Below are 24607 nucleotides of genomic sequence, written 5' to 3' on the forward strand. Positions count from 1 at the left end.
AATTTCCCCATTAATATTTCGATTGCCATGGCTGAGAAATTTGTCAGTAATACGAAGTGAAAAAGACTCTTATTTACTATTTGTAGTAGTGCTACCATGTATTCGTTTGAATTAGTCCATTCTAGTGATTGGGGTCCTTTGCTATGGAATCTAAGCCAAGATTTTAATATTACGTGTTGTTTATAGACGACTTATACTCCATATCCACTTGGCTACATCTTATGAAGACTAAAAGTCGAGTTTTAATAGAGTCAAAATTTTCTGCAAAGTGATTGAAACTCAGTTGAATAAAATTCATTCCCTTTGAAAATTTCACCTTCAACATAAATGAAGTGCCTGAAGGAAAAATGGTGTTCTTCCCAAGATTGTTTGGAGCAAGTTTATGTTTCCACTGCTTGTCACAGAATTAATTCTTGAAAACAAGTTCATTAAGAAAAGTAGATAGGAAGTCGAACTAAGCCTGCCATATGCATGTATACTTTTAGTTGCATTGCTTATGTTTGGTTTCCTCCAGAAAATCGAGACAAACTCAGTCATCACGGTTTGTAAAGCATTTTTGTAGGTTATAGCAACATCCAGAAAGGCTTTAAATACACTGATCTTGAAGCTAGTTAGCGTGTTTCATGTTTTCCGTGATGTATCATTCCATGAAGATTTGCCATACTATACCTTCAGCATAGAAGAATCTAATAGCTGGGAAGGGGACACCAGCAACTGACCAGCCTCAACTTGGGGATTCAAATGTTATTTTGACCACCCAAACATTTGCAAGACTACATTTTCTACTCTACTATGCACATCCTATGAGAAATATGTGGTATATTATATATATTCCTCTTCACTCTATGCAGCCTTTCTCAGCTTTATATCCTTATTGTCATGATCCTAAATTGTACCACGAGGAGAGTGAGATCATAGAAAGCACAAAAAAAAAAAATGTTATTGCTAGCTAGGTTTGGTGCTAACCATGACTACCACGGCTAGTGCTCACCTGGGTCAAACATCTTTTGACTAAGATAGGATCCAGACTTGATGTGTGTCTCTGTATTCTGGTAATAGAACTGCAGTTACTAAAGCTGCCACCCACTATTTCATGAACAATATATCAAACAAGACAGTCACTACAATCGAGAAGAGACTATTTTTTTGCAAAATCAAGACACATTTCCTGAAAAGCTTAAAGCAAGTGGCTGATGATCTGACAAAGGCGTCTCAAAATCTCAATTTCTTACTATGCCTCAGATTTCTTGTCGAAGGCATGTATCCTGGCCGTTTACGCGACAATAAATGTTGGTGACAGGAATTTGCGTATACCAAGCATACTCAATTTAGTTCATGATCTCCTAAAATATTACTCATACGTATGAAACTTGGGAATGGTGCTCTTAATTCTTGAGACGTTTAATTTAGTAGCCTGAATTCCATAGAATTCGATCAGGTTTCCTTTTGCTGAATGAGATAGCGGTCCAACCGGTTGGCGATTGATTCTTCTCCTTTACTCGACCAGTTAAAACATTCATTTTGAAGGATTAATTCATGACGCATTCTCTGAATTCCATACGAAAATCGCCTACCCACTTCTCTTTTTCCATTCTTTAGCTTCCTTCTTTGAGGACATTGCAAATAAAGATCAACATCCTCCATTTTTGCTGCATCATTGATTCCTTGGGGCTCCATTACAGCTACCGGAGAGCAGCAGGAGCATATAAATGAGGTCGGCCTAGGTCTCCCCTCATCAAACGACCGCATTGAATTGAATTTACGAAATCGCAGAGACGAGAATACCGTCATCAAGAAGCCATGCAGGGCTTCGTACTGCACCTTCAAAGTTTGGACCGCAATCAATGCCTGCCGTCCAATGTTTTTGAAGAAGAGATTGGCGATTAACATCTGCAAAAATTCAAAAGAGAATGTGACCACTTCGAGTAAGCTGGCAATTTATGATCTGAACAGAAACAAACATGGCTTCATAATAACAATAATAATGCTTATAATGACAATATTGCACTGTCTCTCATCAACTCGATGCTCTGCCGAGATGCAGATAGGGTGCCAGAGCTGTCTGTGCAGTGATGGCGTTGACCCAGCATTTAAAAGGTTTGTCGCTTTCGCAACAGCAGCAACTATTGCTCTTCCATCTCCGCCCCGTAACATGGAGGTCGCCTTTCATCACTTAATGCCATACAGCCATTTAAAATCTCATTTCAAGCAGCAGATGTCCTGCTTCTGACTCTTCCTCCACAGTTTGATCCTTTCTTCCCTCTTAAAAGGCACAATGCATGTACAGTGGAGTAAACCTTTTCCCCTGTATGTGTCGTTCCCTTCTTTTTCTTTGCAGAAATCACCGGCTACACAAGGTAAACACAGCGAGGTTGAAAGAAAAAATGTTACGGTAGTATGAATGAATTAGCTGCAAAAGAAACAAAAGTGTATCTCCAAATTCAGGACGCTATGATGATCAAAGTGTCACAGTAACATGCATCCTTTTTGGGCGAAGATGACGGCCAGTGCCTGTGGGGTACGTCCAGAACTTACAACAAGGAGAAGGCGCATGCTTGAGAGCTCGCCGTCCGGCGAGGCAAGGCAATGTGGACTGAAAAATGGAAGGAGGAGGCTAATTGGTTTGCGCTGCTGACTGTCAGCAACATGTACAGAAGAAAATTTGACCATTTTGTGGTTTGAGTAAATTCTGACAGTATCTTTTATCAGTGAGATATATTCGTATTTAGGTCATACAAGGAATAAAGAGGATTGATATATAGTTAAGAAAAAAGAAAAAGAATAAGTTTGCATGATCACTAACGTACACGAGTGAATTTTTGTATTTTCATGACATGAAACTTAGTTTTAGATCTAGCTAGATGTTTGTTTTTCGTAAGGATTTAGAAGGGCATGCATGAATTTAAATGGACTATAGACATGGTGTCAGTCTTATCATAGTCTACCGAATTGGCAACTCGCCTGAATCGGCTGACCTGCATCGATTCCGTGGGTGATTCTAGAGCGCCACATGTGATTCTAACTAGACATTTTAATCTTTTAATTATAGTTACTCTCCATATTTCCTATTCATCTTTTTCAAAAAGAGAATTTAAGTGTTTCTTTGGGCTAATTGGCAACCGATTCGTCATGCCCACTTTTGAATGTATGAATCTGAAATCTTCACATCCTCGTAGGTGGTAAGATGTTGAACTTTCACGGCAACCGGACGGGGTCTGAATGCAGACTCAACGACGGGAAAGCACGCCTTAAAGGGGATCCCTTTAATTTAATAACAACATTGTGTGTTTTTGAAATGCAGTATTTTATTAGTATATTTTAATCTTTTAAGACAGATTCATTGTTCCAAATGACACCATGTTCATCAAAGTCAGAGACAATAAGTTTTTTTTTGTTTTTGAAAAAAATGTGTATAAAACACAATAAATAAGTCAGCCTTTTAAAACTAAAAAAAAAACAGTTTTTTTTAATGCCAAAACGAAAAAAACTGTTTTTTTCAGTTTTTTTTTTCTTGTTTCTATTTCAGGGTTTTTTTGCATTTTTAAATGTCAAACGCTTCTTCTTATTTTTTAATTTTTGTTTGTTGTCTATTTACATACTTTTTTACGTCTGTGTTATTAGTTTTTTATTTATTTTATTATTTCTCAATTTTTAAGATTTTTATTTTTTTTTAAATTGACCATATGTTTTCCATTTTTTTTCCTGCTCGTTGTATTATACCAAAAAAAATTCATCATTCAAAATGCGAGAAGAATTTTTGTGGGTATGATGTTTCTATTGCCAAATACCCGGAAGAACTTGCCAATATTTGCTTACTACACAATACGTGTTATTTATGAATCTTAAAAATATGATGATCCTCATTTATGAGGATATCTGATAAGAAAATTATAGTAGTCTTAGAGCACATGGTTTCACAATACATATTCCCCAAAATACTACTACACTCTTGTTTCAAGAAATACAGTGTCATTATCAGTAGCATTTCGTTATCAAATTTAAGACAACTAATAATCAGAATGTGTTTTCCAAAACAAAAACGTACTATTTGTTAATAAAGATGATGAAAATCGATATCCATTAAAGGGTTCGAGATTTGTTAGGAGAGACCAGTCGTGGAGAGCAAGAGGACTTTCTAGTTTCTACAATATATATGTATATGACAAAGGACTGCTGGACGAGGGACCTGTTTATTTGATTGGGGTCCTGTCATGTGTTGAAGGCAACTTAAGAGAGAGAAAGTTTTTTCATTTTTATTCTTGTTTTCACAAAAAATTTCCTTTTTTTTTTCATTGTGAATAAAAGTATTTTAGTCATTAAAAGTATTTTAGTCATTAACCATATTGACACACTAAAATTCATGCACCAATACTACATGTAACCAGGTTGGAACTGAAGAAAGCAATTAAAATCTGTACCAGTTATGGCTATGGTCGTCCTTTAAGAGTGTTTTGGTCATTAATTATATTGACCTATGAAAATTCATGCACCAATATAGCGCATGATTGGAGCTTGAGAAAGCAATTAAAATCTTTACCAGTTATGGCTATGGTTGTCCTTTAAGAGCATTTTAGTCATTAATTATATTGACCTATGAAAATTCATGCATCAATATAGCGCATGCAACCGGATTGGAGCTTAAGAAAGCAATTAAAATCTGTACCAGTTATGGCTATGGTCGTCCTTTCGTACCACCATTCACCCGATTCATCACATCTAGGAACCTGAATATTGAAGTTTGTTATTTTTTAAATTGTGAAATAACACAAATGGGATTAAATCAATATAAACACTTATACAACCTACACAGTTTTAGTTGATGGAGGAAAAAAGAAACATTCATTCATATACTTGTAAAATAAATGCAAAGTTTACGACCCAGCTGAGTCACGAGTGAACCCTTTGAAAGTCTTTTCAACCGAACCAAGTATATGAATAACAAGTTTGCCGACTATACGTCCTTCAACAAGATTGGATAGCAGTAGGGTATTTTCAAAGAATGCAAACTTGCCGTTGAAACTTTGAACTTATAAAAGAGCGTCTCCTGATGGGTGTGGGAGTCCAACGAGTGATCATTTTTAGACAACCATGCCTTCGTTGTATGCTTTTGGTGGGTGTTCTTTGTTTGTTGCTTCTTTGGTTTTTTTATTTTTTTTAATAAAAACGAAGGGATTCAAATAAAGGTGGAGCTAAAAATTTTTTATGAGAAATACCAAATTAAAGTTTCTAAAATTTGATTAGGATAGAAATATCATTTTTAAAAAATTTTATATAAAACAAGTGAAACTTTAAAATTTATATGTATTTTTTTTTTAAATTGAGGTGGGCCACTATCCAAGCGGGTGGCTCGGTCTTGGACTCAAACCCCAAGAGGTTCGCATGGATGTGAGTTAAAAGTACCGCCAGGGGCCACGCTAGAAAATCCCTCAATGGTTTTTGGCATTATATATATATAGTAATCAAATATTCATGAAGAGGCAGCGCCGAATGAGAGAGTTGATAAAATGGAAATTTATTAAAAAAATATATATAGTGACAATGTGTCACCAATCAACGATATTTAAAAGAAAAAAAATAGAGGCGACATAAAAAATACTAGCAAAAAAAATCAAGAATGAATAACATGAACAACCGAAACCTAGCAAAAACAAAAGCGAGAGGAGGAGGGGGAGAGAAAGAGAGAAGTCTATTTATTGACAAATTCCTTTCTCAATGCTAATTGCCAACTCTTTCTTTGCTTTTTCTAACCCAGCCCTGTAAAACTGGAAGAGGAAAGAAGAACACGTTAAGTTTCAATCGATAGCTCTCTCTCTCGCTCAATCTCATACACACTTGTGGTGAACAGTAGAACAGTATATGCATCGAAAGTTGAACCAACTATAACTACCTTTCGAACTCATTCAGAGGACCAAGAGGATAGATCTCTTCAATACCACTTCGCCCAAGCCGAACCTTTGATGCAAAAAATGGGAGCTCTGTCACCTGTAACACAAAAAGCGAATTATAGCACTGCTGAAAATAGAAGACAATGAATGAGATGAAAAATTGCATCAAAATACCCCAGAAGCAACAAATGCACACTCAACAATGCCGGCATCACCCGCAACGCCCTCATGCAAGCATCTGCAAACTTATCAGCTGCGTAGGCCTGCAGTTATGAATGTAAGAATCAGTACATGTAGCACAATCCATGAACACAATGACTGCGAAACGGAAAAGGTCAGAGTAGCACCAACCGTTGAGAGTGTTGCAGCAGCAGCTCATATATATATATATATATATATATATATATATATATATATATATAACATAAGCTCGATGATGGAACATTACACTGAATTTGTAAGAATACAAATTTGTTGTCCTTATCGTCAGTATCCACATAAAACATGAAATTAACAGCCCTTAATATATATATATATATATATATATATATATATAACATAAGCTCAATGATACATCTCGAAGTTGTCTTACCCTTTTAGTATTGGCATCGATCTCAGTGCTAACCTCAACCATGCTGAGTAAATGACTGATTCTTCAACAGTAACATGTGGAGAATGAATGTCGGTTTGTGAATGGAGAATGAATATTGGTTTGTTCACAGTACCCAGATATCCTAGCAAATGTTTCCTGAACCTTAGGATACCCTCCAATCCATATATCTCCTTCAATGATGCCACCAGTTTTTCTTTCAGAAAGAACATCCATAAGAGTTGTCTTCCCTGCTCTACTAACACCCATTAGTGCAGTAAGAATGCCAGGCCTGAATACACCAGTGATGTCTCTAAGTAGCTGAAGTTTTTTCCCTGTCACGCTTTGATTTCTCATTTCCTGACAAATGATAAATGACATGTAATTAGCAGAAACCTAAGTTTTTCGTGAAACAAGACTCGTAATGATCATCACAGGACTAGTTTGTCGAGATTACCTGAGGAGCATCTACAAAGTACTCTACATCCTGAAATGCTACAGACAAAGGCTCAAAAGGCTGCACCATATTTCCTGTGAAGCCATGTATGGCCATTGTAAAATTACTTATTTGAAAAATCAACAGCACGACAGTTTATGTTGAGATAATATGTTTTCACCTGTTCTCTTATGCTCCTTAATGCTGGTAGTGTTTTATAAATGATTGACTGCATTTTGTAAATTTCAAGGTCCCATGCATTTCATATTTGAAAGAGAAACAGATTTCTGTAAATGTTTGGACCCGGCTTCTGAAGGACCTCTATTGTGTTTAGATGGATCACACATTGCTCCAGCACACCCATAATAAATTTGGTTGCTGAGAGTATAAGTGAGCATGACTCTGATTATATGGATTATCACACATACACATAACAACTGTTTGTGCTGGAGGAACTAGTAACAGATTTAGCGGTGCACAAAAGTAACAGATTTAGCGGTGCACAAAACTACTGGCATCAATCTACACCGGTGACTGATTTCGCTGCTATATTAACTTATAACGGTGATAATGTCATCACCGGTATAAAGTTATACCGGTGACAAATGTCATTGTTATTACTAGGCACATGTCGTAGGTGATTGTTTTCACCGCAAAAGAGTAATTCTGATGGATAGTATCCTTTACAACGGTGAAATGCGCCAAAAGGGAGGAAGCCGAACCCCAGGACCCAACCTGCCTCACGTCTCCCAACACCATCCTGTCTCCTTCCATTCAGCATGTCCCGCTCACCAAGTTGCGTGTCCCGCCTCAATCCTCCATCGCGTCTTCTCTTGCTGAGTCTTGCTCGGCGTGTCCCGCCTTGGGACTCAACCGCGTCCCTCGCGTGTCGTCCAAGTGTCCTCCGCATCACACCTCAGCATGCCCCATTCCTTGCCCTGTCGCATCCAGCTCTTCACGCATCGCCTAGGTCGCGTCTCTTCCTCTCCAACGTGTCCGCATAAAAATGTTGCGATGCGCTCGAAAACCTGGCCGGTTCCTGAGCAGCCCTAGTGATGCGACCCTTTCCATGGTCGCATCTTTATCAGTCCATGGCCCAGCCAGGGCCACTATGGACGGAGATCCCAGGCCAGACGCCAACGCTTGGAGCAGCTTAAGAACAGAGAACACCACCAACACCCACAGGCCCCACGGCCAGACCCCGACGTATCGGCCTATCAGAGGTAACACTGAGGCTGACTATAATAAAAAGGGTATAGAGAAGAGTTAGACAAGGGCAATGCAAGAGTTGCTGCATCCATTGGAGACTTGATTAGACCAATAAGTTATTGATGCGTCTGCCTAACTACTTAGCACAAAATAAGGAATAAGCTTAGGCTAGTTTAGATTGGATTGATAAAACTCTGGAAGCCAGAAGTACTCTTTTTAGGTGTGTAAGGAAAATGTTGTTGTCGCCAAGAAATAGAGTGGACGCCTCTTTCAATAGGGTGTACACTTATGGAGTTGGCACAAAATTACTGGCATCAATCTACACCAGTGATTGATTTCGCTGCTATATTAACTTATAGCGGTGATGATGTCAACACCAGTATAAAGTTATACCGGTGATAAATGTCATTGCTATTACCGACTAAAGTACCAGGGACATGGATCGCCGGTGGAGGTCGTTATACGGGTGATTGTTTTCACCGCAAAAGAGCAATTCCGATGGATACTTTGAAATGCACCCAAGGCAGGAAGCTGGACCCCAGGACCCAACTTGCCTCACGTCTCCCAACACCATCCTATCTCGGCATGTCCCGCTCATCGAGTTGCGTGTCCTGCCTCAGTCCTCCATCGCGTCCTTGTCTTCTCTTGCTCGGTGTGTCCCGCCTTGGGACTCAACCGCGTCCCTCGCGTGTCGGCCAAGTGTCCTGTGCATCACACCTCAGCATGCCCCATTCCTTGCCCTGGATGCCTTGGCGCATCCAGATCTTCACGCGTCGCCTAGGTCGTGTCTCTTCCTCTCCAACGTGTCCGCATAAGAATGTTGCGACACACTTGAAAACCTGGCCGGTTCCTGGACACTTCAGCAGTTGCCTCACCATGGCCTCGTCCTCTGATTCCTCCACATACCTCACCATGGCCTCGTCCTCTGATTCCTCCACATACCTCACCATGGCCTCCCTTGCATGCGGGAAGTCCTCTACCTTGCCTTAGTGCCTTGATAGCCTCCCTCATGCCTTAGCCAAGTTGAGGCTAATGTCGTCCATAACTCGTGTCTATGACTCGTCCTGTTACCCCATTGCTCCGGCTGCCCAAAACTGTTGCACACCCTTGGAGGGCGTGTTAACCGTGCCCTTGGGAGGATGTGTTAACGTCACTTGATTGCCGCCCATGACAGTTAGCCGGGCGGTGGTTTAACCTCCCTCCCATGACAGTTAGTTGCATGAGCGGGTGGTGGTTTAACCTCCCTAACATGGGTGGTGGTTTAACTGGTGGTTTAACCTCCCTAACATGGGCAGTGGTTTAACCTCCCTAACACGGAAGGGCCTTGGAAATGCCCAGGGGGGTGCAAACAACCTGGCCCCAAGAAGGGTGGATACCGCCAGCGCTCGGCCCCATGGCCGGGGTCGGGCTTCATCAAACCCTTCCCTGCCCTCCGGCACTGCAAGGGTCCTCTCGTGATGATCCTTCCCGGCGAGATCTCAAGAAAAATGATCATATTTCTCAACCGTGCCTGGTGGAGCCTCCCCTAACTCGGCCTCAGCCCAGCCATGTTGCCCCTCTTCTTGCTGCTGAGGGGTAGGCCCATTCGGCTGTGAGGATGGTGGTCCTCCTGGCTGCGGTGCACTTGGGTGGTGCGTCCCTTTTGCAAGCTGTTGTATTTTTGCTGTGACCGCATTTGAGGTGCTCTCCATTATAATCAAGGTTCTCCTTCCATTCGGTAAGCTCACACCACCCGGAATATGGTTTCAAAGAGCGTGTTCACCTGAAAGGGCGTGGGAGCTAAGCTACCACGGGCCAGAGATGAACATCACAGGGCCACTAGATCGCCTGCCTTGGTCAATCTATTGCTCGGCCAAGTTCTCTTCACAATATGGCGCTGTATCTTGTTCAATCCTCCTACAGTAGCTCTGGTGGGGACCTCTAGACCCGGCTTGACAAATTCACGCCCGAGTGTAGACCCCAACTCCAGGATCACTCGTGGGAGCAAAACAAATTATGTTCACAAAGACTTATCTCCGTGGGACAACAACCCCGACATAATAGTTCCCTAGGTCAAAGATACAAGTGTGTTTACCCCAACCCAAGGCTTCAAACCTATTACAAGGCTAAGGGGATCAAGGCTGGTACAAACGTGAGCGATACAATTTTAACTCTCACAACTCACTCATCATTCATTCCAAACCATTCATACAATCCCTAAGAACGGCCAAACCATGCCCTAGTTAGACCGTGTCCTTGGCAAGGTGCCTTAGAGGGACTACCGACAGTAGCAAATGGCTAGAGCCTGGCTTAGGAAGGAAAGTGCACCCAATTACCCATGTTCTATAGGGTGGTGAGAAGTTACCTTGCCAATGAGAGATCGGCTTAAACAGCAATAGGATCCGAGAGAAATCCAGTGGCAAAGCCACTCTCGGATATTGCAGCACGATGGTGAGGAGGGAGGGGCTCGGCCCACCTGGCCGAGGTTGCCAAGGCGCCTGCGTGGTTGATCGGCTACTGTAGGCTATGAGTGCAGCAATAAGGCCGTTTGAAGTTGTCTGAACTGATAGCTCTGATCTGAACACAAACAGCCTTGAAGATGAACCTAACTAATGGATTCCAAGGGGTAAGGCCGTGCTCGGAACAAGGAGGTGAGCTCGGTATGGGTTAGGTGGGTCTGTTCTAGGTAGATCTAGGCTGTCACGGCAATGGGTTGGGTTGAGTAAAGCCAAGTGTAGTGGGGTTAATGCAACGACTAGGCTAATGATGGACTAGTCGGTTATGGTTTAGGGAGAGGCTCAAGGTCATGCGATAGAGGGTGGAAAATTAAGCCTACGAGATTAGACACTAATGATAGGGTCGGTTATGATGATGGGTTAAACCAAGGGGCATGTGTGAGGGGTTATGTTACTAATGATAAGAGTGGCTACTAATGAGGAGATAGAGGAGTTAACATGAGGTGGAGGCTGATTAAGTGAGGTTAAGGCTCGATGGAGTGGATAGGGGTCGGTTACAAGGAGTTGAGAAGTTTAGGGTGTGCGAAGGGTTGGACCTAGCTAAGGTGATTGCAACATACCTTAATTCCTCAATAATGGCATGGAGATGATGCGAGATGAGGTGATGCGTTAGAGCTGGAGTTATGACTCATGGTGGGGGGACTCCAAGAGGGTTAATGATGAGAGGAGCTAGGTGGCGAGCCAAGGGATGATGATCCTTGAGCTCGTGGGGTTTTAGGAACGGTTATAAAAGGAAGGGAGTCCAACAGGTAGAAGTTTTGGACACTTGGCAAGGAGAGGGGTTACTCACCTTTATGGCTTCATGATCGAGGAGGTGGTGCGTGGAGTGGTGTGAGGAAAGGGACTTAATCCCTTTTGGAGGTTGTGATATGTGAGTGGCCTTGAGGGCCTTCGATGATGACACGTGGTGAGTTGGATGGTGGGGATTGGATGAGCTTGAGAGCCTTGTAACTCTCCGTTTAAAAGCGAGGAGCTCAAGGGAGGCAGCTGCGTGTAACAGTTACCGCTCGCCTTCCTTTTCTTTACTGCTTGATGGCTCAAAAGACCATGATGCCCTTGCCAATTAATTCTAACTTTGTTATTGAATAAAACGAACCATGGGCAAACTTGGAGGAAGCGGAAAATTATTGGAGTCCGTCGGGTTTTGCCGAAAAGATAGCAGCGTGCTGTTTTCCGGCGACAGCAAGGGGCTTCCGTTCGATGGCCGTAACTAGCTCAATTCGAGTCTGAATCCGACGAAACTTGGACAGATTGCAGCTAAGATCTGGGCGATCCTAACTGAGCCAACGAAAGAGAGAATACTGTCCTGAATTTCTACAGATCCATCCTGGAACTTCCGCCTGTTCTGCCACTTAAACAACGCCTGAAATGGGGATAACAGCGGATGCGATTTCTCAGCCTCTTGAAGTCTGATTGAGCTGAGAATTGGCTAGAATGATGCTGAGGCCTGGGCGAACCTAACTGAACCAACGAGAGAGTGAATTTCACCCTTGGTTGCTTCATATTTCGTCTGAACCTTCCGCCCACACACTGATTTGATTCCTTCAAGCCGTCAGACGATTTTGTTCAATTTTGGGATCAGCTGAAGGGGGATTTGCACTCCCCTTGCGACAACAATTTCACGATTCAATTTGAGTTAGATTGCTGCTGCCGTGAACTGGTTTTCCAAGCAATTCCACCGATTAATTCACAAGAACCCGACTGGCCGTCTACCAATGGGTTCCGGCAAATCTCTCGATTTCTTACTGTGAAAACAGTCCTAACAAGCCAAGCATCGTTCTTCCTTTCCAACAACGTTTCCGCTGGTTTTGGCAAAGGTCTAGAAGCTTACTAGGGTCGATTTCCACAGGACTTGATTTTTTGCTCAAGAGGACAGAGACCAGGGACCGGGAGATGCTACGGTGCCTACCTCAATCTCTAGCAGCCAGAGTTGATGCTCAAGTACTAGCCTACTACTAGGTTGTCTTCTCGCCCGAGGGTACTAGTCCAGCCTTTCGTCTTCTCCACCGGTGGTACTAGCCGCTTTCCGCTAGTTTTCTCTAAGCATTCCCGATTTCTTCTCCAGCCTCTAATTCCTTTTGTGGTTGAAGGAATTGCACCGTGAGAAGCTTGCAATTCAGTTGGGGAAAATTGTGCGCAGGCTAAAGTCGCCCAAGGAGGATTCCGGTGACCTCCAAGGATCGAAGCCAAACCTTTTCTCAAATCGGCTAGAACCACGAGCAAATTTGTTGGAAATTTTCGGTCGCCGCCGGTGAAGGGGCAAGAGGAAGAAGATGGGTTCCCACACGGGGAAGGAGAAAACACTCGTTCCAAACTTTCTTAATTTATATTCAGCATAATGAAAAAAGACTTACAAAAGAGTTTAAGTACTTGAAATAAAACCATTTCTAACACATGAACCGAGACATTTGCTGAAATGAAAATGACTCAACTTAAGCAAATGCATAAAGGGAAATGAAGAGAGACATGACATCTCGAAAGCTAGAACCCCTCGAACCTTGTGAGCTCGAGGTGGTGACTTGTCTGGGTGCCGCCCAAACTCGGTAAGTATCGAGTTAGCCTTACCCGTGAGGGCTTAGCCATATAATTTGTCTAAGTTAGGCCTTAGACTAGCACGTTGGACCCGGTTGTAGGACTAGATTCTAGATTTGAACTTGTTTCAGTCGGGTCTAGGTCTTGATCTGCGTTGAAGTTCTCGACCCTCTATCCATGTTCAGCTGTTGATGCTCTGCCTGTACTTGGTTGCTTGGTGCTTCGCCCACTCCGCCCACTGCACCTACACCAAGTATTTTGTTAACCTCCCTAAGCTCTAATTCCTCTGTCACTACAACTAGTCTCCTAAAGCCTCGGAAGATATTCTCTTTATGCTCCTGGTTGCTCACGCCTAACATCATCATCTTGGCGTGAGCTATACATGCTCGACCCTTCTTAGCCGAGTATGTTTTGGCCTTGCTGACCACGTCGGCGCTTCTCTCCTTCAGTTTACGCCCTTCATTGGCCGCACGTTGGCCCGCTGTATCCTTTGCCTTTAGCCTCACTTGTTCGGCAGTCAAGTTTTGCGTTGCCTCGGTGCGGCTTAGGCCCTTGTTACGAGCCGTTGGCCTGGCCTCGACCACTCCCTCGGCCATCGTCGGCTGGGATAGATTTAGGCTCACATCAAGCTCTCCCCTTTATCCCACTGTGCCTCAGCCTCTTGGTCGTCTCTGCTGCTGACCTCCTTTCGTAAGACAGATGCTCGGCCTTCCGAACTAGGCTTTCGGGGACAAGCACCCTGGGTGCGGCCAGCAAGGTACCATGTTTTGCCTTGGCTGGGGAGGAATGATACCTCTATCAAGGAAGGGCTATATCCAGTTAGGCATTCTCCTCCGCACTTGCCCAAGGAAATTACCGCCTCCTTTCTCATATTCAGTCCACCAGTGCCAGTCATAGTATGCATCAACACCTTATTTCCAAACAGGTTGTGTGGCACCTCGGGGTGGCGAGCAATCAGTCGTGTGGCACCTCGGGGTGGCGATTAGTTATTCCATGTGTTATTCCAAGACAAAAATTCCTGCTGAGTGGACTATTTCACACCATGCATCATTACTATAGCAAATTTCTGAAGGAAGGTTATCAACATTAGCTACATTCAACAACACAAAAGTCTTTTGAACTCCCAAGTGCAAAAAAAGAAGCAAATGATTCTTCACCTTGTGACATGCCACAAGCAAGCAATACCAGAAATACAAAATTCTTTATGATGCACTTTGATAATAACAAATGTAACATTAATTTAGACAAGGATAACACACAATGTTGCAATAATCCAATTTATTCAGATAACCATTTTACGAACCATAATCAAACTTGGCAGCAAAGTCTACCCTGAATACAAAATTTTGAAAGCAAGAGTTCCATAACAAAGAAAAAGAATTCAGCATGTAAGTAAAGGTAGCTGTCAGAATGGAATTTTTAAAAATTTAGTTATAGATACAGTAATTTGAAGGTACATGCCAAAGAACCCAAAATTGTGAGGTACACAACGTAACAGAAAACATGAAACACTTATAAGCATGACAGAAAACATGAAACACTTGAATAAACATGAGCAATGAATTGACACATATCCTATGTCATAAATCTCACGATATATACAACATGGAAATAAAGAAAGAGAAAAAAAGCCTAATAGAAAATAATCAAACAAGAAAAAGGCAAAAGTCCAAAAACTTTGCAAATGAACTGGAGGATGCACAAACCTAAGAAGTCCAAAGTCACCCGAAATATCTGGATTGGCTTCATAGACTGCTTGACACAAGTCCCACCAAGATCTGTTGTAAGGTAGACAACAAGAAACCATTCAAGCAGTCATGGCTATATATGGAACTTCTATTTCTAACCCAAATCTGCAATTGTCAAGTTAAAAGATTGTAAGTAAAGGTCATTAGAGAAAAAAAGAATTAAATAACATATTCATTCTCAAGATTTATTTGTCATCAACAATTCTAAATTTCATCAATGTCATTATGCAACACGAACCACCTAGGTCATTATGAAAGCAGCTCGAAAGCAATCATAAATGACATAACAATAACTTTAGATAACTTACTTTTAACAGGAGTAATGCCTGGCTCAAGTCCTTCCACCCAAGAAAAATATCTTTGACGAAATTTGCATCTCTCTCTCCAAAAGCATGTCCTCCAATATGCTACTGTTGTAATTGGGTGAAGCTTGAGAATCTACTTCAATAAATTTACATAATACAAACTCATTTAAATTTACACAGATCAACCATATGTTTGGCGAAAGTTCATTGATAACAAGTTAACAACATAGGTTAAAAAGAAACCAAGAACAAGTTGCATAGAAAAAGAGTTTTTCCAAAAGGTGGTGCTCACCTGATCAAAGGCAGGCAAATTGGCCTGGTGTGAAACAAGATGCTCTCTTTCTTTTCCTGCTAAAGCTAATCCTTTAACTGAAAGCCTCGAATACTCAATCTGACGGTATTCCAGAAGCAAAAGATACTCGAACCTTGCACGCAACAAGCCTTGACATATAATTGAGAAAGTTTCAGGATCTCTGAACTTTTCCGAGGGGTGCAGGAGAGTGAGAGGGTGACAATTTTGTCTACCACTACCAACTTGATTCAGACAAGCATCGCAAACACAATTGGATACATTGGAATCTTGATCGGGAAAAAAAATTGGGTGCCTTCTTCAGACATCAATAATTCATGAAAGTGAGAAAACGATAACGAAAAAAAATGAGGGGAAGGGCCAGTTACGAGTATCCTTCATTCTTGAGGTCCCTCACCACATTAAGGAGACCCTTTTCCTTGTTCGACTTCAACGCCGACCTCAACACAGAAGCCTCTGCACAAACGACAGAGGAAGAGACGAGGGGAGCAGGAGAGTGAGAGGGCGAGAGAGACAACGAGGTGAGGCACAGGAGGTTGAGCAAGGGCAAGAGAGTCGACTAGGGGAGGCGGCAGCGGTAGGAGGAGGAGGAAAGATGCGAGCGTGCCCTAACGGGCAAAAAAAAACACGGATAAATATTTCCACCTCTCGGTGGAAACATCTTTCCGGAAACATTTTTCTGAAATCGTGTCCAACGGTAGTTTTTTTTTTCACGTTTGATGGGAAGGAACAATTTTAAATATTTGATTTTTTTTTTCCTTCGCTATAGGGTTTTCCTGCCCATCAAACGGGCCCAAAGTACAAAATACTCCTTACGAGGTCTAACATGGGCTTCATCACCTCTTACATGCTCAAGGGACTGAAAATATGGCTTTGGGATTCTCCTACACTTCTCGAGCTTCTTCATTCAGTGGTCTCCGCCCCTCGCATGCACTTCAAGAAGAGGCCACCCACCCCCGATGTTACCTACCCTAAAGCTCATTCCTAGACTAACACATGATTTATACAAAACCAGGAGAGGAATTTGAACTAGACAAAATACGCTTTAGGAAGCTAGAATTAGGGGGCGTTTGATGGCCAAAAATATATTTCTGAAAAATAAATTCCAGAAATAAATTTCTGGAATTGAAGAATGGGAATTATTTTTCCGTTTTTCCAAAAACCAGCTTCTGTTTGTTATAGAGGAAATATTTTTCTGAAAAAAAAAACTTCATTTGATGGAAATGGTGAGGAAGAACGAGGAAGAAGGGAAGGAGGAGGAGGAAGAACGGAAGGGAAGGGAAGGGAAGGGAAGGGAGGAGGAGGAAAGGAAGGAGGGAGGAAGAAGAAGGGAGCGAGGGAAGAAGGAGGAAGAAGGGAAGGGAAGGGAGGAGGAGGAAAAGGGTGAGGGAAGGGAAGGGAGGAAGAAGGAGGAAGAAGGCCATCACTGATGATGAAAACGAGGGCGTAGACGGAGAGGGAAAAAAGGGTGGGCAGCAGGCCTGCCCTTTCTCCTTCCTTTCCCATCAGCCACGATTAGAGGGGCTTCCGCCCCTCTCTTTCTCCGATTGTGAGCAGTAGACACCACCAGCAGAGGGTAAACCCTCTGTTGCTTCCTCCTCCGTCCTTCCCTTCTTCCTCCTCCCTCCTTCCTTCCTCCTCCCTCCTTCCCTTCTTCTTTCCTCCCTCCTCCTCCCTCCTTCCATTCTGTGCATGAACCTGTAACATGCAAATGGGAAAAATATGCACATAGAGAACCGACACTGCCATGAACAAGCATGCGTATCCCACATCAAAAAGAGCCTCCAAAACAGGATACAATCTGAAGTTGCAGCACAGAGAAGAGGGAACGAGAGAGAGAGAGAGAGAGAGAGTGTGTGAATCTACAAAGCATCTCCAACGACTGGTGCCGCTTGATGAACTCTGCAAGAGGCGTCCGTTTCCAACGAAGGTCGCAGAGGAAGAAGGGAGGCGGAGAGCGAGAAAGGAAGAACGGTGCAAGAGGCGTCCGTTTCCAGCTTCAATGGGAAAAGCCTCTGCGTGAGTTGAAAGTGAGGGCTTGAGCGAGACGACGAGCTGCCAGAGAGACGACCAGGGGAGGCGGCAGCGGCAGGAGGGAGGAAGGCGAGGCAAGCGATGTGAGCATGCCCTAACGGGCAAAAAAAAAAACTGGAAATATGTTTCCACCTCTTGTGGTGGAAACATATTTCCGGAAATAAAATTCCGATTTCCACGTTAACGGTAAAAAAACTAATTCCGCGTTTGTTAAATTGGAATTTTTTTAAAATTTTTTATTTCTTTCGCTACAGGACTTTTCTAGGCCATCAAACGGCCCCTTAGGGAAAAATCAGGTAGACATCAGAAATTCCAACTCCACGCACCTAGGTAGCATAAAACAGAGTTTAATAAAAATTCTAAATTCTATAACATCAAATCATCAGGTCCAAAAGTTCTGAAATTTTGTGGGCGTAAAGTTGAGTTCAATACCTAACTTTGACCAAAAAATAGATAAAGATCGAGGGTGGACTTTCCTTCATTTTCCTTTCTTCTCCTTTCCCATCTCATCCCCTTCATTTTCCTTTCTTCTCCTTTCCCATCTCATCCCCTTCATTTTCCTTTCTTCTCCTTTCCCTTCTCATCCCCTTCCCTTCTCTTTATTTTCCTTTTCCTTCCTTTCCATCCATTCATTACTATCCTTCCATCCAAACAAACAGTGAGTAAAAGTTTGACAGTCTTCACATGCATGTAATTCTTGTGGGAAAGTTAGCGAATCAAGAATAACAAGATTTACACCTAAGAGAGTGATGGTAGAGCTGGTGACAAAGAAATTGAGCCACAGAGGATGGAAAGGGAATACCTGAACTGCAAGGAGATGCAAAAAGTAACCATTGAAGTTGATCATTGTGCCATCAACCACCAGTGGCAACGAGGAATTGACAATGACTTGAACCTCACTAGCGGACATCAACTTCGAGACACCGATCCCATCGGCAGTGGCCACATCGAACCATACACCTTCATCGCAGCAATCAACGAAGGTGGTGGTCTAACAAGGAGAAGTGCAAGAGGAATCGGGAGAGGGATGACATGAGATATTTGGTGGTGGCTTCCAATGGCCTAGGGGCTTTGTAAATGTAGCCCTTTTTGTATATAAGAGAAGTGGATAGCATTTCCAAATTCCAAGCTGTTAATTACAACGTTCTACCCTCCGCCTTGCTGCTGTTCTTTGGCAGGTGGACTGCGGTGCGGGAGATCAGGCTCACGGTCAACCGCGACATCATGATACTGTCGTCATAGATATTCAGCCAAGCAACCTACAAACTTAAGCAATGTATGATATGCAATTCAAAGACTATATCAGAAGGCGACACAACCAACATACCCATGAACTTGATCAGATTTTATTTATCAAAAGAATCGAATAAATACATTGAAAAAATGAAAACCAAACAACTAAGTCAACAAAGCTCCTAAACAATCCCATTTCACAATGAAAGTGAAAAATAAACATGACAAGCACTGTGCTGCAAAATCACTAAAGCAGACAGTAAAAGAAAAAATTGAACTACCATAAAATCAAACCAACAATGGGTCAACTCAACAAAACTAAAATACTCAATCTAAACCAGAATGTGATCCTTCGGAAAACAAATCAAACCAATGACCTTCACCTATGGTGGACATGTACAATAACAAGACACGAAGAAACCAGGTCTAAAACCATGAAGGACCCAGGGACATAAACCCCATGCATCTTCAATGGATGGAACTTTTCAAAAATGTAACAATTCAAAATCAACTAATTCTTTTAAAAATGAGATAAGAGGCTTTCCATGACAGACTAGGTCTAAAACCATGAAAGACCCAGGGACATAAATCCCATGCAGCTTAAATGGATGGAACTTTTCAAAAATGTAACAATTCAAAATCGACTAATTCTTTTAAAAAAGAGATAAGAGGCTTTCCATGACAGACTCAACCCTAAGTCTGGGTTATGTTGAATACACTCAGTTAATGATCTACTTCTCTTGAGACAGAGGAAAGGAAGGAAAATTCATCACAGTCAGCATGAATGGACTGGGTTTTGAGAAATTTCATCTATTCCATGAATGGACAAGTGGTTTCGTAATGAGAAATGGCAAAACGAGAATTGGTTAATTCATCTTACGCCTAGGAAGCCTACAAATATAACAAGAAATGTCAAGTTTTCACTTTGAAATAATTTAAAAACAATCAATTAGCTTATAAGCAAGAGTGTTTGTGTTGTGCAAATAATATGACCTTCATTTACCCATAGTACCGTACAAGCATCAAGATTCATTTTGCATCAATGCCATCAAATCTCTAGAAGGAATGTCTTTCAATTTCCAAAATATGAACATAAAGGAATCATCCTTGGCATCTTAGGTAATAAAAAAGAGAAGCAGATATTGACCAAAAAAATCGCACATCTATGAAAGATTGTCACATTCAATTCCTGTGAGTTCAACCTTCATGTTTTTCATCTCTTGGCAGACACATTTCTTTTTTTTTTCATGTTTTTCCTTCTTTTCTTTCTTTCTTTTGCATTTGACTTTTTGGCTTTTTGATTTTTTTTTTTCAGGCCGACCTTCAACTTTGAGGGAATACCTCACCACCTCAAAGGCTACTATGAAGCTCCACCGCTTCGGTGGTAATGTGTAGCTTTGTGACATGTCCTACCCGTTTCAGCTTACGGGCTTCGATGAGCCAAAGGTTCATAAGTCGTTATCTTCGCGGGACAGACATATATCATCTATATGCCTACTCGGTACTCTCGATTAACGACTCAGAGGAACAACTACACAAGCCTCGAGCCCATCTCTCAACTCTCATTTTGCTACCTGCCAAGATCTTACAGAGCATTGTGGCTTTTCTCTCAAGATATTTTCTTGTTGAATCCTTGTAGATGCTTGATCATCAGAGTCGATAGCATTTTCTAGTCTTAATTTTCTCAGCTTCATAAGTTTTTTCTTTACTGCTCATATACAGGAATTTTTCATATTTCCTCAGCCATTGATTGACAACAAAAACTTAAAATTTTCTCCTTTTACTCGAGAAGGTACCATGAATAAACCAAAGACATATATCATTGTGTGAGAAAATAATTTTAAAAATGTTTTAAGCAAAATTTAAAATTTTCGCTTCGATAAAAATTCATGACATCAAATGGTATATCAAAAGAAGGAAGGAACTATACTCCCTAAAAAGACAGAAAATTGAAAAACAAGATGGGTTGAAAAACAAATTTCACCAATACTCCCATAAAAGCAGTGCCTTCTACACAAAAGGTTAGTTTAAGGGTGACAAGTTCCCATAGATGTCGGGTCCTCAACTGATTGCAAGTTTGGCAAATGACTTGGGTTAAGCTCTTCACTTTCCTTAAGGAAGAAAAAAATAAACCAATCCTACGAGGCGAGTTTTCTAAAATCATCAGCTAAACAATAATGACAACTATAGATTTGGACTCTGTTAGACTCCGAATGGTATGCCAAACTACAGACCGTGCACTTGCTAGATAGCACAAATAATATTTGCTAAAACATAACCTCTAAGTAATAAGACAAAAAAAAAGGATATGCATAAATCAAAGCAAAATCACCATACAAGTCTGCAGTTCACAATACATTCAGCTTGTGATCAATGTGCAAGAAGGTACAGATACAACACAAGTTATAAACCAAATAGATGTAGCTTTTCACTATTAATTTCTGTCATGTTGTACTCAATTTTCAGCTACTTTTCCTGAAAGTTTCAGCTTGCATTTCCTGTGATACCATGTTGCAATAGTTTCATGCAAGACGTAAAATGACAGCAAGTGACTGCCAATCCTTTCGAAAGCTATAGCTGTACCATCCAAGCAACTAACCTAGCAAAACTAAAACAACTTCAACATGACATAGCAATCCTTTTTAGATATAATCTCAATACAATTACAGTAACATGTGAATCCAATATTGAGAAGTATTGTGAAGCCAAAAAGAGCTCCTACTAATATCCAATAAAAGTAACCAGGGAAATCAAGACCTCTGCTCATCAAAACTTGATGCCCCACACTGGTATTTCCAGAAGAAATCTGTGAGGAAGCAAAATTAGAATAGTGGTTATAAGAATCCATATTTCCTTGAACAAAACGAATATAAAATTCAGGGAGTGAGTTCAGTGGTCTCTACCTCTCTCCATCTCGGGGCAAGGAATTTGTTGCCAGAAATTGCTATCTGAGCATAGGTCATCGGAGATATCCAAAATACCCATTTCAACCAAACTGGCATGGAAGCTGTTACAAAAATGGAAACACAATATAATTTTGTTGAGTGCCTTTTGGAGCCACCATAAAGTTATTGTTGAGGATACTTGGCATAATTGATAAAGTAGTGGGACTTGAGAGAATAGGTAGCAACTTTGGTAGGATACGAAAGCGTGAGAAGTGCATCACAACATTGCAACGTGAACCCGTGATACATTTAGAAATCAAAACAGAATGTTTCACCAAAAGATTCACCAACAAATTCATGGTTTATGGTAAATTACAGGAAAGTTTCAGCAATTAAAAGTTTACAAGGAATTAATAATCCAAAGCTAAAAAAAAAACATTTACTAAGCAAATGGATAAAATTCTCATTAGTATAACGGTATCACTATAAAATTGTGACATTATCATGAAATGTTTTAAATTCCTGTATTTACAATATCTCAGGCAATTTTACCACTTTTATTCTCTTAATATCTCATAACAATTCAAAATTTTAAACCAATGTGTGACCATGCCTAAAATTTTGTGTCTCGCTTTTTGTCATGGTTAATGCTTGCCCAAGTCGACCCTTTCTTTCACAAGATTAGAATTCATTATCCTGAGTTGGTAAAATGTGTTGATACTTAAGGATATGAAACTCACGTCCGGGAATAAGGCAGCCATCAAACAGTAAGATTGCTAGTAAACTAAAAATGCCAGCCATGAATGCAGCAGCCATTGTCTGGGTAACAGAGGCAAGGAGGCGGAACAAAGAAGCTGCAAATTGATAAACAGCAAAGAGAAGACGGAACTGGCAGAAAAACCTGCACAAGGCAAATAAGTACAGATGACATAAACAAGCTCAGCAGACACCAGCCATGTATAGTTAGACCCCCAGATTAAGCTGGTGCAAATTAAGGCCAAACCTCATCCAACATAGAGACATAGACACCTCATTTACAAGATTTAGAAAGTGTCTTTTTTTTATTTGATCAGAAGTGTTTAAATGTCAAAATAATGGCTCCTTTCATATATATATATATATATATGAAAACATTGGAACCTTAATTTTTTAATCAACATGTTTTTCTTATTTTGAATCAGCACTGAAGACACACATCCATAGCAGATATTAAATATAACACGGGAACCTTAATTTTGGCGAAACCGTGTGCGAAGCATGAAATGCGTTCCATGGAAGGGTTTCATCAGTGGACTATTAATCGGGTGTAGACCAGCCGTGACGAAGGCGGTTACCAAGCCATTTGTGGTCGCGTTGTGAGCACTAAGCACTAAGGGCAGCGAGTTCTTGTGACTTGAATCAAAATCTGGATCTGACCTATCAGCCCGTGTCAGTGAACGGGAGCAAGGAACGAGATCTGTGCTCCTTAACGCGCTTCCGGTCACTGATCGGAAAAAGAAAAGGGACCAACAACAAATTCCGGTCACTAATCGGAAAAAGAAAAGGGACCAACAACAAACTGAACCTCGGCAAAGCGCCAGCTAATTCCCTTCGCCGCCAGCTTGTCCAATTTTCTCGTCACGGTTCCAAAATCCGATGATCCTATAATATTTTTTCCTTAAATAAAGCAAAAATAAGGAAATTAACGGTATCTCAGCTGAGTCCTATCCATCTTGACGGAATGATGGATCAGCCCATCAAAAGATGGAGCTCTGTTTCCGGCTTCGCGCACATTGCACGATCAGATCTTAAGCAAATATCAGGTTACTAATGTCAGATCTCACAGAGTCTCAGTCCCTCTTTTGACGGAGTTCCATTTCTGCCATCGCGGCTCATGTTTCTGGAGATCTTGAGGCGGTATTCCACCCTCCTATGTAAAGCAAGAATCAAGAAGCCGATGGCCGATCCCACCGAGCGTGCCTCTCCATCATCCATCAGAACGCTATGGATTCCGTTGATTTTGCGGTGACACTCCACCTTCTTGTATAAGCAAGTATCAGGCAACTAATGACTGCTGCACGCCCTTTTCTGTTGCATCATTGTAAGGAATTCGATTTCCTTGTCGCGATCTCCAGATCCTGGTGATCTCACGTCGACGTCCCGTCTTCTGGGAAGCAGAAGGCGACAAGTCTTTGCAAATTCTCTAGACCCAAAGAACTCTCAAGATTTCGAAATTTCATCGACACGGAGGCTCGGGACATCCCGTTCGCCGAACTAACTGCTCCTCACCCTTGGCCTTCGTCTGGAACTCCTCCCTCCCAGAAATCGCCACTGAGTAGTTATCGACGGCAGCCAGACTATCGCCAATGCCCCCAGGCGTGAATCATCCGCCGATGAGAAGCCAGTCCATGACGGTTTCTCTCTGGCGTCTCTTTGTCAGACTTCGATTTGGCAGAAACCCCAGTATCGGGTGAAATTTCTGGTCGCCGAATGAGGTTTTGCCTGAGTAATTGCCCCTAATGGGCTTGATAATGTTTGGGTACCCGCCAGCAATTCTTGAAGAGTTGTGCCCCCAGGCCCAACCCAGCAATTTATTTGTTTGTGACTTGAAAACACAATACACTCCTGTTCCAAGATCCAAAGCCATCAAAAGAAACTTAAAATTAAGCAATAAATAACTTCACGTGACATATATTTTAAGTTTTCAAGTATCTAACATGCAACCTGGGCACGTCGAGCTGCCGGCGGGTACCCAAAGTGATTCAGGCCCGAGTCCAGGCCCTGAAAAAGGGACACCAGATCTACTCTGGTGGGATCGATAATGTTTTTTTAATATATATTTTATTAATTTTTATATATAATTATAATATTTATTACGACTTTTTATATTAATACATATACATTTTTTAATTTAGTCGGGTCAGGCCTAGACCGAGCTCAGGCTCGTGTTTAAGTATTGGGTCGGGC

The 24607-nt window shown here is 41.7% G+C and overlaps 1 long non-coding RNA gene across 10 annotated transcripts; it reads right to left on the reverse strand.

Moving 5' to 3' along the window:
- Positions 1-1315: 1315 nt before the first annotated feature.
- LOC116252843 (uncharacterized) lies at positions 1316-24207 on the reverse strand. Of its 10 annotated transcripts, none has more exons than XR_007573290.1 (12): positions 22402-24207; positions 21680-21783; positions 18346-21582; positions 15492-15640; positions 15203-15332; positions 14853-14999; positions 6932-7005; positions 6478-6834; positions 6060-6148; positions 5888-5982; positions 4664-4724; positions 1316-2348 (listed from the first exon to the last, which is right to left on the reverse strand). It is a non-coding gene; the product is annotated as an uncharacterized LOC116252843 (long non-coding RNA). The 10 variants fall into 10 exon arrangements; XR_007573291.1 differs by lacking the exons at positions 1316-2348; positions 4664-4724 and adding an exon at positions 5497-5762 and having other exon boundaries at positions 22402-22562; positions 23226-24207; XR_007573288.1 differs by lacking the exons at positions 1316-2348; positions 4664-4724 and adding an exon at positions 5497-5762 and having other exon boundaries at positions 22402-22562; positions 22890-24207.
- Positions 24208-24607: the final 400 nt, after the last annotated feature.

This window comes from Nymphaea colorata, chromosome 4 (genome assembly GCF_008831285.2).
Source record: "Nymphaea colorata isolate Beijing-Zhang1983 chromosome 4, ASM883128v2, whole genome shotgun sequence".
Classification (NCBI taxonomy): domain Eukaryota; kingdom Viridiplantae; phylum Streptophyta; class Magnoliopsida; order Nymphaeales; family Nymphaeaceae; genus Nymphaea; species Nymphaea colorata.